Genomic DNA, 17,827 nt, shown 5'->3' on the forward strand with positions numbered 1-17,827 from the left:
TGGGTGGGCTTTGTTTCATGAGAGAATTACTTATTGGACACTACCAAAAAATTGCTTCCCTATTTGACGCATTCTTCCCTGTTTGACGTACTTTAACGTGTCATTTAACTTTGTTATCTAGAAAAATTGATGGTAGTGTTATATTGAGAATGAAATTTAGCTCTGGTGTTAGATAGCAGAAAACAGTTTTCCATTGTTAAATAGGAAGGGCAATATTTAGACAGTGTCAAATAAGGAATTTTGGTTTTCATCGCACATTTTTTTAACTTTTGCAAACAATTTTATACATTGTATAACCTTTTTTTAATTTTTGGAATTTTTTAATGGTATGAAACACTTTTAAGAAAGATTAAAAGACCACTTCTTTTTACATTGTGTAAACATTTTCAAAAATGTCACAGACGTAGGTGAACATTTTTCAAATGTCACGAACACTTTTTAAGATGTTAAATTTTTATACAACTAGCATCAATATTGTTTTACACTGCATTTACATTTTTTAAATGTGCGATGAAAACTTTTAAATATTTAAGTAAAGTAATTTGGACATATGTTTTAAAACGTAGGTTATCCAAATCAAACTCAAGTGTGGCGCCCATCCCAATCATAAACGACTAGTAAATGATATTGCCAACATGAGTGCTAGTACAACCACCAAAATAAGTAGGGAATCCAAACAAGTATTTTCTCGAGCCTCAGCTTGTGATTTGATTGCGCCATGTGTCAATCTCTGGGAAGTAAACGTGGGAGAGGAGTTGATTATCCACTCCATTCCAGGGACACCAAGCTCACCTTGAAGGGGATGGAGTGTACCTTGTAGCTGACTGTGTAGAGCACTGCTCACGAGGCTCATCTTGAAACTTGCACGAAGTCACTTCTCATTGGTGATGGGGTCGCACAATGAGGTTTGCTGCTCCAGTCGATCTTCGATGAGGACGCGACCGTGGGGGCAACCAAGCACATAGGTAATCCTAGGGGTGTTCAAGGGAGAAGCGCCCTGGAGGGATGTGGTAGGGAACAAGGGCCAGAGTGGGGGCGAACACAATACCATACTTGATGCTATTCTCAAAGATGCCTAGGAGGGGCGGCTTTGATGTGGTTTGCACAGAAATGATGGTGGAATTGGGGATCGATGAAGATGCCTTAGCAGCACTTGCATATGGTAGAGGAGTGGGTGAGTGAAGTTCCAAGGGGTGGCAGAGGAGGATCTCCCTGATCATATCATCGTTGTCCTGTAAGGTGGTAGGTGCCTCTCACGAGGTGCTACGACGACAGGTTGTTCCGACATCCTCCTCACTATCATGCATATGAGGACAAAGGCACATGACATGTGGGTGTGCGAGTCCGTCACCCTCCTCTGTGGCTTGGTTCTGTGAAAGGAGGCTCACGTTGTTGCAGCGGCTAGCCATTTTGGCAACCTCCACATTAGCGTGGATCTGGGGACAGAGGCGTGTCGCATGTGGGTGGGCTAGTCCACTTCCCTCCTAAATGACATGGGTCTGGGTAAGCAGACGTGCGTTTAGCAGCGACGGCCAGCCATTCCCTTGGCGCCAAGATCTGGAGGAATGAGGAACACATGGGGTGTGGGGATTTGCTTCGTGAGAGAATTACTTATTGGACACAATGGACATATTTGATTTCCTATTTGACACTTTCTTCCCTATCTGACAGACTGGCAAAATAAGTGTACTTTAGTGTGTCATTAAACTTTGTTAGCTGGAAAAATTGACGGTACTGTTATATTGAGAATAAAATTTAGATCGTGTGTTAGATAAGAGAAAACAGTTTTCCAGTGTCAAATAGGAAGGGCAATATTTAGGCAGTGTTAAATAAGGAATTTTGGTTTTCATCACACATTTTATTATCTTACGTGAACAATTTATACATTGTATAACCTTTTTTTAATGTGACAATTTATTTAATGGTATGAAACAATTTTAAAAAAGATTAAATGAACACATTTTTTACATTGTGTAAACATTTTATTTAAATGTCACAGACATATATTTGATACAGGTGAGCATTTTTCAAATGTCACAAACACTTTTTAAGCGGTTAAAATTTTATATAAGTAGCGCTAATATTGTTTTACACTGCATTTACATTTTCTAAATGTGCGAAGAAAACTTTTGAAAATTTAAGTAATGTAATTTGGATATCTGTATATTTAAAGATTTAAAAAGTAGTTTATCCAAATGAAACTCAAGTGTGGCCCATATCCCAATCATAAACGACTAGTAAAGAATATTGCCAACAAGAGTGGTAGGACAACCACCAAAATAAGTAGGGGACCCAAATAATTATTTTCTGGAGCCTCAACTGTGGTTTGATTGCACCATGTGTCTGTCTCCGAGAAGTAAACATAGGTGAGGAGTTGATTATCTACTCCACTCCTGGGACGCCAAGCCCACGTGAAGGGGCTGGATTTTACCTTGCAGCAGGCTGTGTAGAGCACTGCTCCAGCGAGGCTCATCTTGAAATGTGTACGAAGAGCCATGCAACACTTCTCATTGGCGACAGGGTCGCACAATGAGGTTTTCTGCTCTAGATTTTCGACGAGGAAGCGACCGTGGAGGCAATCAAGCACATCAGTAGTCTTAGGGTCATTCAAGCGAGAAGCGCTCTGGAGGGATGTGATCGGGAACAAGGGCCACAATAAGGGCAAACACAATATAATACTAGATGCTATTCTCAAAGATGCCGAGGTGGCGCGGCTTTGCGGTGGTTTGCATAGAATTGGAGGTGGAATTGGGGGTCGATGAGGATGCCTCACTAGCGCTTGCATATGGTAGAGGAGCGGGAGAGTGAGTATATGTCCAAGGGTTGGCAGAGGAGGATCTCCCAAAGCATATCATCGTCGTCCTGTAATGAGGTAGGTGCCTCTGGCGAGGTTGTATGGCGGTTGGTTATTGCGACATCGTCCTCACTAGCGTGGGTTTGGGGACAGAAGTACATACATGTGGGTGGGCGAGTCCGTCACCCTCCTCGGTGGCGTGGATCTAAGAAAGGAGGCTCACGTTATTGCAGCCGCTAGCCATTCTGGCAACCACATCATTGGTGTCGATCTGGGGACAAAGGTATGTGGCATGTGGCTGGGCTAGTCCATTGCCCTCCTAAATGGCAAGGATCTGGGTAAGTAGACGTGCGTTGTAGCAGTGGTGGCTGCCATTCCGGTGGCGTCAAGATCTGGATGAATGAGGAACACAGGGGGAAGGGGAGGGGTTTGTTTCGTGAGAGAATTACTTATTAAGAACTACCAAGATATTTGCTTCCCTATTTGACGCTATCTTCCCTATCTGACACACTACCCTAATAAGTGCATGTTAATGTGTTATTTAACTTTGTTAGCTGGAAAAATTGACGGTCCTGTTATATTGAGAATGAAATTTAGATCCGATATTACATAGGACAAAATAGTTTTCCGGTGTCAAATAGGAAGGTCAATACTTAGACAATGTCAAAAAAGGAATTTCGGTTTTCATCACACATTTTTTTAATTTACACGAACAATTTATACATTGTATAACCTTTTTTAAGGTGAGGAATTTTTTAATGGTATGAAACACTTTTCAAAAATATTAAAAGAGCACATTTTTTACATTGTGTAAACATTTTATTTAAATGTCACAGACATTTATTTGATACAGGTGAACATTTTTCAAATGTCACGAACACTTTTTAAGCTGTTAAAATTTTATATAAGTAGCGTCAATATTGATTTACACTGCATTTACATTTTTTAAATGTGCGATGAGAACTTTTAAATATTTAAGTAAAGTAATTTGGATATATTTATATTTAAAATTTTAAAACGTAGGTTATCCAAATCAAACTCAAATGTGACGCCTATCCCAATTATAGAAGACTAGTACAGGATATTGCCAACACAAGTGCTAGTACAACAACCAAAATAAGTAGGGAACCCAAACAAGTTTTCTGGAGCCTTAGCTGTTATTTGATTGCGCCATGTGTCAATCTCCGGGAAGTAGATGTAGGTGATAATATTATTATCCACTCCATTCCTGGGACACCAAGCCCACCTTGAAGGGGCTGGAGTGTACCTTGTCACCGACTGTCTAGAGCACCGGTCACGAGGGTCATCTTGAAACTTGCACGAAGTCACTTCTCATTAGTGATGGGGTCGCACAATGAGGTTTTCTGCTCAAGACCTTCGACGACGAGGTGACCGTGGACGCAACCGAGCACATAGGTAATCCTAGGGGTGTTCAAGGGAGAAGCGCTCTAGAGGGATGCGGTCGAGAACAAGGGCCAGAGTGGGGGTGAACACAATACCATACTTGATGCTATTGTCAAAGATGTCGAGGTGGGGAGGATTTACTGTGGTTTGCATAGAAACGGAGGTGGAATTGGGGATCGACGAGGAGGTCTCACCAGCACTTGCATATGGTAGAGGAGTGGGAGAGTGAGTATAGTTCCAAGGGGTGGCAGAGGAGGATCTACCTGAGCATATCATCATCGTCTTGTAAGGTGGTAGGTGCCTCTGGCGAGGTGCTACGACGATGGGTTGTTCCGACATCCTCTTCACCATCATGGATCTGGGGACAAAGGCACATGACATGTGGGTGGGCGAGTCTGTCACCTCCTCGGTGGCTTGGTTCTGTGAAAGGAGGCTCACATTGTTGCAGCGGCTAGCCTTTCTAGCAACGTCCTCATTGGTGCGGATCTGGGGACAGAGGCGTGTCGCAAGTGGGTGGGCTAGTCCATTTCCCTCCTAAATTGCATGGGTCTGGGTAAGGAGATGTGCGTTTTAGCAGCGGCGGCTAGCCATTTTGTTGGCGCCGAGATCTGGTGGAATGAGGAACACATGGGGTGTGGGGTAGGGTTTGCTTCGTGAGAGAATTACTTATTGGACACTACCAAAATATTTGCTTTCCTATTTTACGCTTTCTTCCCTATTTGACACACTTGGCAAAATAAGTGTACCTTAATGTGTCATTTAGCTTTGTTAGCTGGAAAAATCGAGGTAGTTTTATTTTGAGAATGAAATTTAGATCCTTTGTTAGCTAGGAGAAAACAGTTTTCCAATGTCCAATAGGAAGGGCAATATTTAGTCAGTGTCAAATAAGGTATTTCGGTTTTCTTCATACATTTTTTTTACTTGGGCGAACAATTTTATACGTTGTATAACCTTTATTTAAAATGTGTGCAATTTTTTAATGGTATGAAACACTTTAAAAAAATATTAAAAGAAAAAGTTTACATTGTGTAATTATTCTTTTTCAGACATTTCGTTGATACAGGTGAACATTTCTCAAATGTCACAACCACTTTTTAAGCTATTATAATTTTATATAAGTAGCGTCAATATTGTTTTGCACTCCATTTACATATGGTAAATGCACGATGAAGACTTTAAAAATATAAGTAAAGTAATTTGGAATTATGTGTTGGGGAACGTTGCAGAAAATTAAAGTTTTTCCTACGGTTTCACCAAGATCCATCTATGAGTTCATCTAAGCAACGAGTCAAGGGGAGAGAGTTTGCATCTACATACCACTTGTAGATCGAGTGCGGAAGCTTTCAAGGGGATGGTGATGAGGGAGTCGTACTCGCCGTGATTCGGATCACCGACGACCAAGCGCTGAAAGGACAGCACCTCCGCGTTCAACACACGTACGGGACGATCGACGTCTCCTCCGTCTTGATCCAGCAAGGAGAAAGGAGAGGTTGAGGAAGACAACTCCAATGGCAGCACGACGGCATGGTGCAATTGGTGCAGCAGTTCTCCGTCAGGGCTTCGCCAAGCTCGTACGGAGAATGAGAGGTGTTGGGGAGGGGAGGGGCTGCGCCTTCAATTGTGTGTTGCAGCCCTCCCCTCACCCCTCTATATATAGGAGGAGAGGGGCAAGAGGGGCCGGCCCTCTAGGGGAAACCCTAGAGGGGGGCGGCGGCCAAAGGGGAGAGGGAAAGAGGGATGGCTTGCCCCCCAAGCTAGGGGGCGCCCCCTTTAGGGTTTCCCCCTCCCATGCCCTAGCCGCATGGGCCTAGGTGGGGAGGCGCGCCCAGCCCACCGGTATGCCTCCGAAACTTTTCGGTGTCCGTTTAACAACTTTCCATATATAAATCTTTACCTCCGGACCATTCCAGAACTCCTCGTGACGTCCGGGATCTCATCCGGGACTCCGAACAACATTCGGTAATCACATACTTGTCTTCCTAATAACCCCAGCATCACCGAACCTTAAGTGTGTAGACCCTACGGGTTCGGGAGACATGCAGACATGACCGAGTCGACCTCAGGTCAATGACCAACAGCGGGATCTGGATACCCATGTTGGCTCCCACATGCTCCTTGATGTTGTCATCGGATGAACCACGATGTCAAGGGTTCAAGCAACCCCGTATTCTATTCCCTTTGTCAGACGGTATGTTACTTGCCCGAGACTCGATCGTCGGTATCCCAATACCTCGTTCAGTCTCGTTACCGGCAAGTCACTTTACTCGTACCGTAATGCATGATCCCGTGACCAGACACTTGGTCACCTTGAGCTCATTATGATGATGCACTACCGAGTGGGCCCAGTGATACCTCTCCGTAACACGGAGTGACAAATCCCAGTCTCGATCCGTGTCAACCCAACAGACACTTTCGGAGATACCTGTAGTGCACCTTTATAGTCACCCAGTTACGTTGTGACGTTTGGTATACCCAAAGCACTCCTACGGTATCCGGGAGTTACACGATCTCATGGTCTAAGGAAGAGATACTTGACATTGGAAAAGCTCTAGCAAAACGAACTACACGATCTTGTGCCATGCTTAGGATTGGGTCTTGTCCATCACGTCATTCTCCTAATGACGTGATCCCGTTGTCAATGACATCTGATGTCCATAGTCAGGAAACCATGACTATCTGTTGACCAACGAGCTAGTCAACTAGAGGCTTACTAGGGACGTATTGTAGTCTATGTATTCACACATGTATCACGATTTCCGGATAATACAATTATAGCATGAATAAAAGACAATTATCATGAACAAGGAAATATAATAATAATTCTTTTATTATTGCCTCTAGGGCATATTTCCAACAGTCTCCCACTTGCACTAGAGTCAATAATCTAGTTACATTGTGATGAATCGAACACCCATGGAATTCTGGTGTTGATCATGTTTTGCTCTAGGGAGAGGTTTAGTCAACGGATCTGCTACATTCAGGTCCGTATGTACTTCACAAATATCTATGTCTCCATCTTGAACATTTTCACGAATGGAGTTGAAGCGACGCTTGATGTGCCTGGTCTTCTTGTGAAACCTGGGCTCCTTGGCAAGTGCAATAGCTCCAGTGTTGTCACAGAAGAGTTTGATCGGCCCCGACGCATTGGGTATGACTCCTAGGTCGGTGATGAACTCCTTCACCCAAATTGCTTCATGCGCTGCCTCCGAGGCTGCCATGTACTCCGCTTCACATGTAGATCCCTCCACGACGCTCTGCTTGCAACTGCACCAGCTTACTGCCCCACCATTCAAAATATACACGTATCCGGTTTGTGACTTTGAGTCATCCAGATCTGTGTTGAAGCTAGCATCGACGTAACCCTTTACGACGAGCTCTTCGTCACCTCCATAGACGAGAAACATTTCCTTAGTCATTTTCAGGCACTTCAGGATATTCTTGACCGCTGTCCAGTGTTCCTTGCCGGGATTACTTTGGTACCTTCCTACCAAACTTACGGCAAGGTTTACATCAGGTCTGGTACACAGCATGGCATACATAATAGAACCTATGGCTGAGGCATAGGGGATGACACTCATCTCTTCTATATCTTCTGCCGTGGTCGGACATTGAGCTGAGCTCAATTTCACACCTTGCAACACAGGCAAGAACCCCTTCTTAGACTGATCCATATTGAACTTCTTCAATATCTTATCAAGGTATGTGCTTTGTGAAATACCTATGAGGCGTCTTGATCTGTCTCTATAGATCTTGATGCCTAATATATAAGCAGCTTCTCCAAGGTCCTTCATTGAAAAACTCTTATTCAAGTAGGCCTTAATGCTGTCCAAGAGTTCTATATCATTTCCCATCAAAAGTATGTCATCTACATATAATATGAGAAATGCTATAGAGCTCCCACTCACTTTCTTGTAAACGCAGGCTTCTCCATAAGTCTGTGTAAACCCAAACGCTTTGATCATCTCATCAAAGTGAATGTTCCAACTCCGAGATGCTTGCACCAGCCCATAAATGGATCGATGGAGCTTGCATACTTTGTTAGCATTCTTAGGATCGACAAAACCTTCTGGCTGCATCATATACATCTCTTCCTTAAGATAACCGTTAAGGAACGTTGTTTTGACGTCCATCTGCCATATCTCATAATCATAGTATGCGGCAATTGCTAACATGATTCGGACGGACTTAAGCTTCGCTACGGGAGAGAAAGTCTCATCGTAGTCAATCCCTTGAACTTGTCGATAACCCTTAGCGACAAGTCGAGCTTTATAGATGGTAACATTACCATCCGCATCCGTCTTCTTCTTAAAGATCCATTTGTTTTCTATCGCTCGCCGATCATCGGGCAAGTCTGTCAAAGTCCATACTTTGTTTTCATACATGGATCCTATCTCGGATTTCATGGCTTCGAGCCATTTGTTGGAATCCGGGCCCGCCATCGCTTCTTCATAGTTCGAAGGTTCACCGTTGTCTAACAACATGATTTCCAGGACAGGGTTGCCGTACCACTCTGGTGCGGAACGTGTCCTAGTGGACCTACGAAGTTCAGTAGAAACTTGATCCGAAGTACCTTGATCATCATCATTAATTTCCTCTCCAGTTGGTGTAGGCACCACAGGAACATTTTCCTGAGCTGCACTACTTTCCGGTTCAAGAGGTAGTACTTCATCGAGTTCTACTTTCCTCCCACTTACTCCTTTCGAGAGAAACTCTTTTTCTAGAAAGGTTCTGTTCTTGGCAACAAAGATCTTGCCTTCGGATCTAAGGTAGAAGGTATACCCAATGGTTTCCTTAGGGTATCCTATGAAGACGCATTTTTCCGACTTGGTTCGAGCTTTTCAGGTTGAAATTTCTTAACATAAGCATCGCATCCCCAAACTTTTAGAAACGACAGCTTAGGTTTCTTCCCAAACCATAATTCATACGGTGTCGTCTCAACGGATTTAGACGGTGCCCTATTTAAAGTGAATATAGCTGTCTCTAGAGCGTATCCCCAAAATGATAGCGGTAAATCGGTAAGAGACATCATAGATCGCACCATATCCAATAGAGTGCGATTACGATGTTCGGACACACCGTTATGCTAAGGTGTTCCAGGCGGCGTGAGTTGTGAAACGATTCCACATTTTCTTAGGTGTGTACCAAATTCGTGACTTAAATATTCTCCTCCATGATCTGATCGTAAGAATTTTATCTTTCGGTCACGTTGATTCTCAACTTCATTCTGAAATTCCTTGAACTTTTCAAAGGTCTCAGACTTGTGTTTCATCAAGTAGACATACCCATATCTATTCAAGTCATCTGTGAGAGTGAGAACATAACGATATCCTCCGCGAGCCTCAACACTCATTGGACCGCACACATCGGTATGTATGATTTCCAATAAGTTGGTTGCTCGCTCCATTGTTCCGGAGAACGGAGTCTTGGTCATCTTGCCCATGAGGCATGGTTCGCATGTGTCAAATGATTCATAATCAAGAGACTCTAAAAGTCCATCAGCATGGAGCTTCTTCATGCGCTTGACACCAATGTGACCAAGGCGGCAGTGCCACAAGTATGTGGGACTATCGTTATCAACTTTACATCTTTTGGTATTCACGCTATGAATATGTGTAACATTACGCTCGAGATTCATTAAGAATAAACCATTGACTATCGGAGCATGACCATAAAACATGTCTCTCATATAAATAGAACAACCATTATTCTCGGATTTAAATGAGTAGCCATCTCGTATTAAACGAGATCCAGATACAATGTTCATGCTCAAACTTGGCACCAAATAGCAATTATTAAGGTTTATAACTAATCCCGTAGGTAAATGTAGAGGTAGCGTGCCGACGGCGATCACATCGACTTTGGAACCATTCCCGGCGCGCATCATCACCTCGTCTTTCGCCAGTCTTCGTTTATTCCGCAGCTCCTGCTGTGAGTTACAAATATGAGCAACGGCACCGGTATCAAATACCCAAGAGTTACTACGAGTACTGGTAAGGTACACATCAATTACATGTATATCAAATATACATTTAGTGTTGCCGGCCTTCTTGTCCGCTAAGTATTTGGGGCAGTTCCGCTTCCAGTGGCCCTTCCCTTTGCAATAAAAGCACTCTGTCTCAGGCTTGGGTCCATTCTTTGACTTCTTCTTCCCGGCAACTTGCTTACCGGGCGCGGCAACCTCTTTGCCGTCCTTCTTGAAGTTCTTCTTGCCCTTGCCCTTCTTGAACTTAGTGGTTTTATTGACCATCAACACTTGATGTTCTTTCTTGATTTCAACCTCTGCTGACTTCAGCATTGAGAATACTTCGGGAATGGTCTTCTCCATCCCCTGCATATTGTAGTTCATCACAAAGCTCTTGTAGCTTGGTGGGAGCGACTGAAGGATTCTGTCAATGACCGCCTCGTCCAGGAGGTTTATGTCCAGCTGGGACAGGCGGTTGTGCAACCCAGACATCTTGAGTATGTGCTCACTGACAGAACTGTTTTCCTCCATCTTACAACTATAGAACTTGTCGGAGACTTCATATCTCTCGACCCGGGCATGAGCTTGAAAAACCAGTTTCAGCTCCTCGAACATCTCATATGCTCCGTGTTGCTCAAAACGCTTTTGGAGCCCCGGTTCTAAGCTGTAAAGCATGCCGCACTGAATGAGGGAGTAATCATCAGCACGAGACTGCCAAGCGTTCATAACGTCTTGGTTCTCTGGGATGGGTGCATCACCTAGCGGTCCTTCTAGGACATATTGTTTCTTGGCAGCTATGAGGATGATCCTCAGGTTTCGGACCCAGTCCGAATAGTTGCTGCCATCATCTTTCAGCTTGGTTTTCTCTAGGAACGCGTTGAAGTTCATGGTGACATGAGTGTTGGCCATTTGATCTACAAGACATATTGTAAAGATCTTAGACTATTGTTTATGATAATAAAGTTCATCTAATCAAATTATTTAATGAACTCCCACTTAGATTAGACATCCCTCTAGTCATCTAAGTGTTACACGATCCGAGTCGACTAGGCCGTGTCCGATCATCACGTGAGACGGACTAGTCATCGTCGGTGAACATTCTCATGTTGATCGTATCTTCCATATGACTCGTATTCGACCTTTCGGTCTCCGTGTTCCGAGGCCATGTCTGTACATGCTAGGCTCGTCAAGTTAACCCTAAGTGTTTCGCGTGTGTAAATCTGTCTTACACCCGTTGTATGTGAACGTAAGAATCCATCACACCCGATCATCACATGGTGCTTAGAAGCGACGAACTTTAGCAACGGTGCACAGTTAGGGGAGAACACTTCTTGAAATTGTTGTAAGGGATCATCTTATTTACTACCGTCGTTCTAAGTAAACAAGATGCATAAACATAATAAACATCACATGCAAATATATAGTAGTGACATGATATGGCCAATATCATATAGCTCCTTTGATCTCCATCTTCGGGGCTCCATGATCATCCTGTCACCGGCATGACACCATGATCTCCATCATCATGATCTCCATCATCGTGTCTTCATGAAGTTGTCACGCCAACGACTACTTCTACTTCTATGGCTAACGCGTTTAGCAATAAAGTAAAGTAATTTACATGGCGTTCTTCAATGACACGCAGGTCATACAAAAATAAAGACAACTCCTATGGCTCCTGCCGGTTGTCATACTCATCGACATGCAAGTCGTGATTCTTATTACAAGAACATGATCTCATACATCACATATATCATTCATCATTCATCACAACTTTGGCCATATCACATCACATGACAATTGCTGCAAAAACAAGTTAGACGTCCTCTAATTGTTGTTGCATCTTTTACGTGGCTGCAATTGGGTTCTAGCAAGAACGTGTTCTTACCTACGAATAACCACAACGTGATTTTGTCAACTTCTATTTACCCTTCATAAGGACCCTTTTCATCGAATCCGCTCCAACTAAAGTGGGAGAGACAGACACCCGTCAGCCACCTTATGCAACTAGTGCATGTCTGTCGGTGGAACCGGTCTCACGTAAGCATACGTGTAAGGTTGGTCCGGGCCGCTTCATCCCACAATACCGCTGAAGCAAGATAAGACTAGTAGCGGCAAGCAAGTTGACAAGATCCACGCCCACAACAAAGTTGTGTTCTACTCGTGCAAAGAGAACTACGCATAAACCTAACTCTGATACCACTGTTGGGGAACGTTGCAGAAAATTAAAAAATTTCCTATGGTTTCACCAAGATCCATCTATGAGTTCATCTAAGCAACGAGTCAAGGGGAGAGAGTTTGCATCTACATACCACTTGTAGATCGAGTGCGGAAGCTTTCAAGGGGATGGTGATGAGGGAGTCGTACTCGCCGTGATTCAGATCACCGACGACCAAGCGCTGAAAGGACAGCACCTCCGCGTTCAACACACGTACAGGACGATCGATGTCTCCTCCGTCTTGATCCAGCAAGGAGAAAGGAGAGGTTGAGGAAGACAACTCCAATGGCAGCATGACGGCGTGGTGCAATTGGTGTAGCAGTTCTCCGTCAGGGCTTCGCCAAGCTCGTACGGAGAATGAGAGGTGTTGGGGAGGGGAGGGGCTGCGCCTTCAATTGTGTGTTGCAGCCCTCCCCTCACCCCTTTATATATAGGAGGAGAGGGGCAAGAGGGGCCGGCCCTCTAGGGGAAACCCTAGAGGGGGGCGGCGGCCAAAGGGGAGAGGGAAAGAGGGATGGCTTGCCCCCCAAGCTAGGGGGGCGCCCCCTTTAGGGTTTCCCCCTCCCATGCCCTAGCCGCATGGGCCTAGGTGGGGAGGCGCGCCCAGCCCACTAGGGGCTGGCTCCCTCTCCCATGCAGCCCATGTGGCCCTCCGGGAGGGGTGGCCCCTCCCGGTGGACCTCCGGAACCCTCCCGGTGGCCCCGGTACAATACCAGTATGCCTCCGAAACTTTCCGGTGTCCGTTTAACAACTTTCCATATATAAATCTTTACCTCCGGACCATTCCGGAACTCCTGACGTCCGGGATCTCATCCGGGACTCCGAACAACATTCGGTAATCACACACTTGTCTTCCTAATAACCCTAGCGTCACCGACCCTTAAGTGTGTAGACCCTACGGGTTCGGGAGACATGCAGACATGACCGAGACGACCTCAGGTCAATAACCAACAGCGGGATCTGGATACCCATGTTGGCTCCCACATGCTCCTCGATGTTGTCATCGGATGAACCGCGATGTCAAGGGTTCAAGCAACCCCGTATTCTATTCCCTTTGTCAGACGGTATGTTACTTGCCCGAGACTCGATCGTCGGTATCCCAATACCTCGTTCAGTCTCGTTACCGGCAAGTCACTTTACTCGTACCGTAATGCATGATCCCGTGACCAGACACTTGGTCACCTTGAGCTCATTATGATGATGCACTACCGAGTGGGCCCAGTGATACCTCTCCGTAACACGGAGTGACAAATCCCAGTCTCGATCCGTGTCAACCCAACAGACACTTTCGGAGATACCTGTAGTGCACCTTTATAGTCACCCAGTTACGTTGTGACGTTTGGTATACCCAAAGCACTCCTACGGTATCCGGGAGTTACACGATCTCATGGTCTAAGGAAGAGATACTTGACATTGGAAAAGCTCTAGCAAAACGAACTACACGATCTTGTGCCATGCTTAGGATTGGGTCTTGTCCATCACGTCATTCTCCTAATGACGTGATCCCGTTGTCAATGACATCTGATGTCCATAGTCAGGAAACCATGACTATCTGTTGACCAACGAGCTAGTCAACTAGAGGCTTACTAGGGACGTATTGTAGTCTATGTATTCACACATGTATCACGATTTCCGGATAATACAATTATAGCATGAATAAAAGACAATTATCATGAACAAGGAAATATAATAATAATGCTTTTATTATTGCCTCTAGGGCATATTTCCAACATTATGTATATTTAAATTTTGAAAACATAGGTTGTTCAAATCAAACTCAAGTACGGCGCCTCTCCCAATCATAAACGACTACTAAAGGATAGTGCCAACAAGAGTGCTAGGACAACCACCAAAATAAGAAGGGAACCCAAATAAGTATTTTCTGGAGCATCAGCTGTGATTTGATTGCGCCATGTGTCAGTCTTTGAGAAGTAAACGTAGGCGAGGAGTTGATTATCCACTCCATTCCTGGGACACCAATCCCACCTTGAAGTGCCTGGAGTGTACCTTGTAGCCGGCTGTCTAGAGCACTGCTCCAACAAGGCTCATCTTGAAACTTGCACGAAGTGCCACGCGACACTTCTCATTGGTTTTGGGTTTGCACAATTGGGTTTTCTTCTCCAGATCTTCAACGAGGACGCGACGGTGGAGGCAATCGAGCACATAGGTAATCCTAAGGGCGGTCAATTGAGAAGCCCTCTGGGGGGATGCGGTTGGGAACAATGGCAAGAATGGGGGCAAACACAATACCATACTTGATGCTATCAAACATACCGAGGAGGGGCGGCTTTGTGGTGGTTTGCATAGAAACGGAGGTGGGATTGGGGGTCGATGAGGAGGCCGGACCAACGCTTGCATACAGTAGAGAAGCGGGAGAATAAGTATAGGTCCAAGGGGTGGCAGAGGAGGATCTCCCTGAGCATATCATCGTCTTCCTGTTGGGAGGTAGGTGCCTCTAGGGAGGTGCTGCAACGGCGGGTTGTTCCGACATCCTCCTCACTAGCGTGGATATGGGGACAGAGGCACATGACACGTGGGTGGGCGAGTCAGTTACCCTCCTCGCTGGTGTGGATCTGCGAAAGGAGCTCACGTTGTTGCGGTGGCAAGCCATTCTGGAAACCTCGTCATTAGTATGGATCTTTGGGACAATCGTGTTTGGCATGTGGGTGGGCTAGTCCATTGCCCTCCTAAATGGTATGGATCTGGGTAAGGAGGCATGCGTTTTAGCAGCGACGGCCAGCCATTCCAGTGGCCCCAAGATTTAGAGGAATGAGCAACACATGGGGAGTGGGATGGGGTTTGTTTCGTGAGATAATTATTTATTGGACACTACCAAAATATTTGCTTCCCTATTTGACACTTTTTTCCCTATCTAACACGTTGCCAAAATAAGTGTACTTTAATCGAATATTGGTTTCTGAGCCCGAGCTCAGATGCTCCCAAAATCTATACCACAGGCTGTCATGTGGATCTGCACCCACTTGCTGTATTTCACCATTGTATATCTCCATATTTAGCACTGTTCAGCAGCGCAATGAATGCGACCGCATGTCACACTGTACAAGCAGAACAGGCAGTTGAGGCACGCATATTTTTGAGCCGGCCTGAGCCGTTCACCATGCAGGACTCACAGACGGCTACCAGACGAGTCCGTCTTAAATACATCTCTGGAACTGACCCATTATTCTCTTTTCCGTATCATCTGATCACGGTCAGCCACTTCATGTATGTTAAGCAGTGAATCAAATAACCACAAGTAGTTGCAGCATATTTAAATTCAGACAGATCGTCATATGTTCACATAATCTCTAACACGTATGTAGTTCAAATTACTCTAATTAGATCTCCATTAGGAATCCCATGCCCAAAGCTTTCCATATGCACAATGCTCGTAGGGTTTTCTGATGCAAAATAACACTAAAACTTAAACATGCCCATCTAACGATAAGTACACGCACAGCCAAAATTGCATGCAGACTGGAATGCTAATGTCTTTCTCGTCAGTCAATGATCTCCTCGGACAGGAACTCCGGGGTATCTCCCTTGTTCCCCTTCATGGTCACTATCTCGTATGCAATCTTCTTGTGTAGGTGCTCGATCTGACCTGTGATGAAGCAAAAATAGGAGAAAACTATTAATTACTTTCATCAAATATGGCTATCAGTTTCAGCTAGTCAAGAAATGGGTTAGGTGGTTACATACCTGGGTTATAGTTGATCGAAGGTATAGACTGGTGAACTCCAGGACGTAGTGAGCGACATATACGCCACTGTCTTCCCTGTGAGGAAACAACATTGAACTTAGGAATTTTGCAGGCAATTTTCTTTTATCAACCTGAAATGCCTAGGTATGTTCTAGGGTACTCACACACGCCTAATGCATGGCTCGTGCTGCGCCACCAAAGGGTACACAAACGACCATCCAGTGGTCTCAACCAAACCGGCTCCGAACATGTCACTGAATACTGAATAGGGTGCATAACTTCTGCTGAAACTTCCTTGCTAGCGGCCCATGTTTCATTTTCATCTCATCCAAATGTTTGATTTTCATCTCATCCAATGGATCTGTCTCCGTTGGGTCAAGCACCATCATAATCTTCTCGGTATCCAGGATATATAATGACCAGCAATCCATGAAATGCACCAGGAACATGAACTGAAAGTTGATTTTCAAGAACACAGAGAAAATCAGAAAATTAGGAGCATATGGATAACTGATGCTCAACTTTTCCAATTATTCCGTTTACCTTCTTTAGCCAATCAACTCTATAGCCCATGACTTTTGAGTCCATCGTCATCTGGTGGCTCACTGCCCAACCATAACCTGTAATTTGGCAACGTACACATTCAGTCTACGAGTTCTTCCACCAAAACAATATTCAGTCTAACAGTTCTACTACTACAAGAATACTAACAGTACGATGAATTTGGTTCTGACTGTTAAACAAGGCACCACTAAGGATGGGATGCAATGGCTAAGCTTACTTTCTGGTGTATATGGACTTTTTTTTTCTAACGATTACAGAAGTAAACAAATTCCGACAAAATCCTGTGCAGTTGTGACGAACATACAGTGACAGACCAACAACAGGAGGATTTGGGTTCACACCTTTTTTGTCCTCCCAGGTGCCTCTGGATTGACTCTGTCAGTAGACTGGGCCGACCTCGTCGGTGATGCATCCGCGAGACGGCGAACTCGAACTCCTGCCATATCATTCCCATCGCCGCCGAGCTGTTGAGCGCAACCAGATCCAGTATTTGAGTCCGCGGGAACGGCAAGGCCGGCTCCGCTGTTTGGCAACAAGACCGGGGGAACCGGATCTGGGTGCTCGAGGTTGTCCGCGAACTCCTCTCGTAATGGGAACCTGCAAGAAGATATCAATGGCCGCCACCAGGGCCCGATCGTTAGGTCTCTTCTTCAAGGAAAAACAGCCTGAAGAGCAAATCCTCAAAAAACTAATTGCAGATCTGAGACCACTTACCTGTCAATGGCCTCAAGCAGGAACTCAACCCCACCGTCTTCCATTTGCCCGTGCTCGCCGTGGCAGAACGAGCGCTGCCGCAAGGACCTACTCAGAACGGAGACAGAGGTGGGGGGAGAGGGACAAACGGCTCAGCCCTCCACTTCCGTCTCCGCACACCTATCTGATCCCTGGCTCGGTTGGACTAGTAGCGATCTGGTCCACGGACCAGAGTTCCCGTGCGCGAGCGCCGTCCCACCCATGCGCTTTGGGCGCACGGAATAGCCACTGTTTCGTACCGTATTTCATCGTACGTCCCTTTTTCCATGCTGGACGTCAGACGCGTCAGAACGAATTATGCGGATCCCCAGTCTAGAACTGATGCCGGCGATTTCGGGATCATCTGGGCTCGGGCACCAAATCTACTTTAATGTGTTATTTAACTTCGTGAGCAGCAAAAATTGGCGGCCCTGTTGTATTGAGAATGA

The 17,827-nt window shown here is 45.2% G+C and overlaps 1 long non-coding RNA gene across 1 annotated transcript; it reads right to left on the reverse strand.

Moving 5' to 3' along the window:
- Positions 1–15,639: 15,639 nt before the first annotated feature.
- Positions 15,640–17,587, reverse strand: LOC119280542. The gene is made up of 6 exons (XR_005138106.1): positions 17,361–17,587; positions 16,988–17,243; positions 16,626–16,702; positions 16,247–16,534; positions 16,082–16,157; positions 15,640–15,983 (listed from the first exon to the last, which is right to left on the reverse strand). It is a non-coding gene; the product is annotated as an uncharacterized LOC119280542 (long non-coding RNA).
- Between the last annotated feature and the right edge of the window lie 240 nt (positions 17,588–17,827).

Source organism: Triticum dicoccoides, chromosome 3B (genome assembly GCF_002162155.2).
Source record: "Triticum dicoccoides isolate Atlit2015 ecotype Zavitan chromosome 3B, WEW_v2.0, whole genome shotgun sequence".
Taxonomy (NCBI): domain Eukaryota; kingdom Viridiplantae; phylum Streptophyta; class Magnoliopsida; order Poales; family Poaceae; genus Triticum; species Triticum dicoccoides.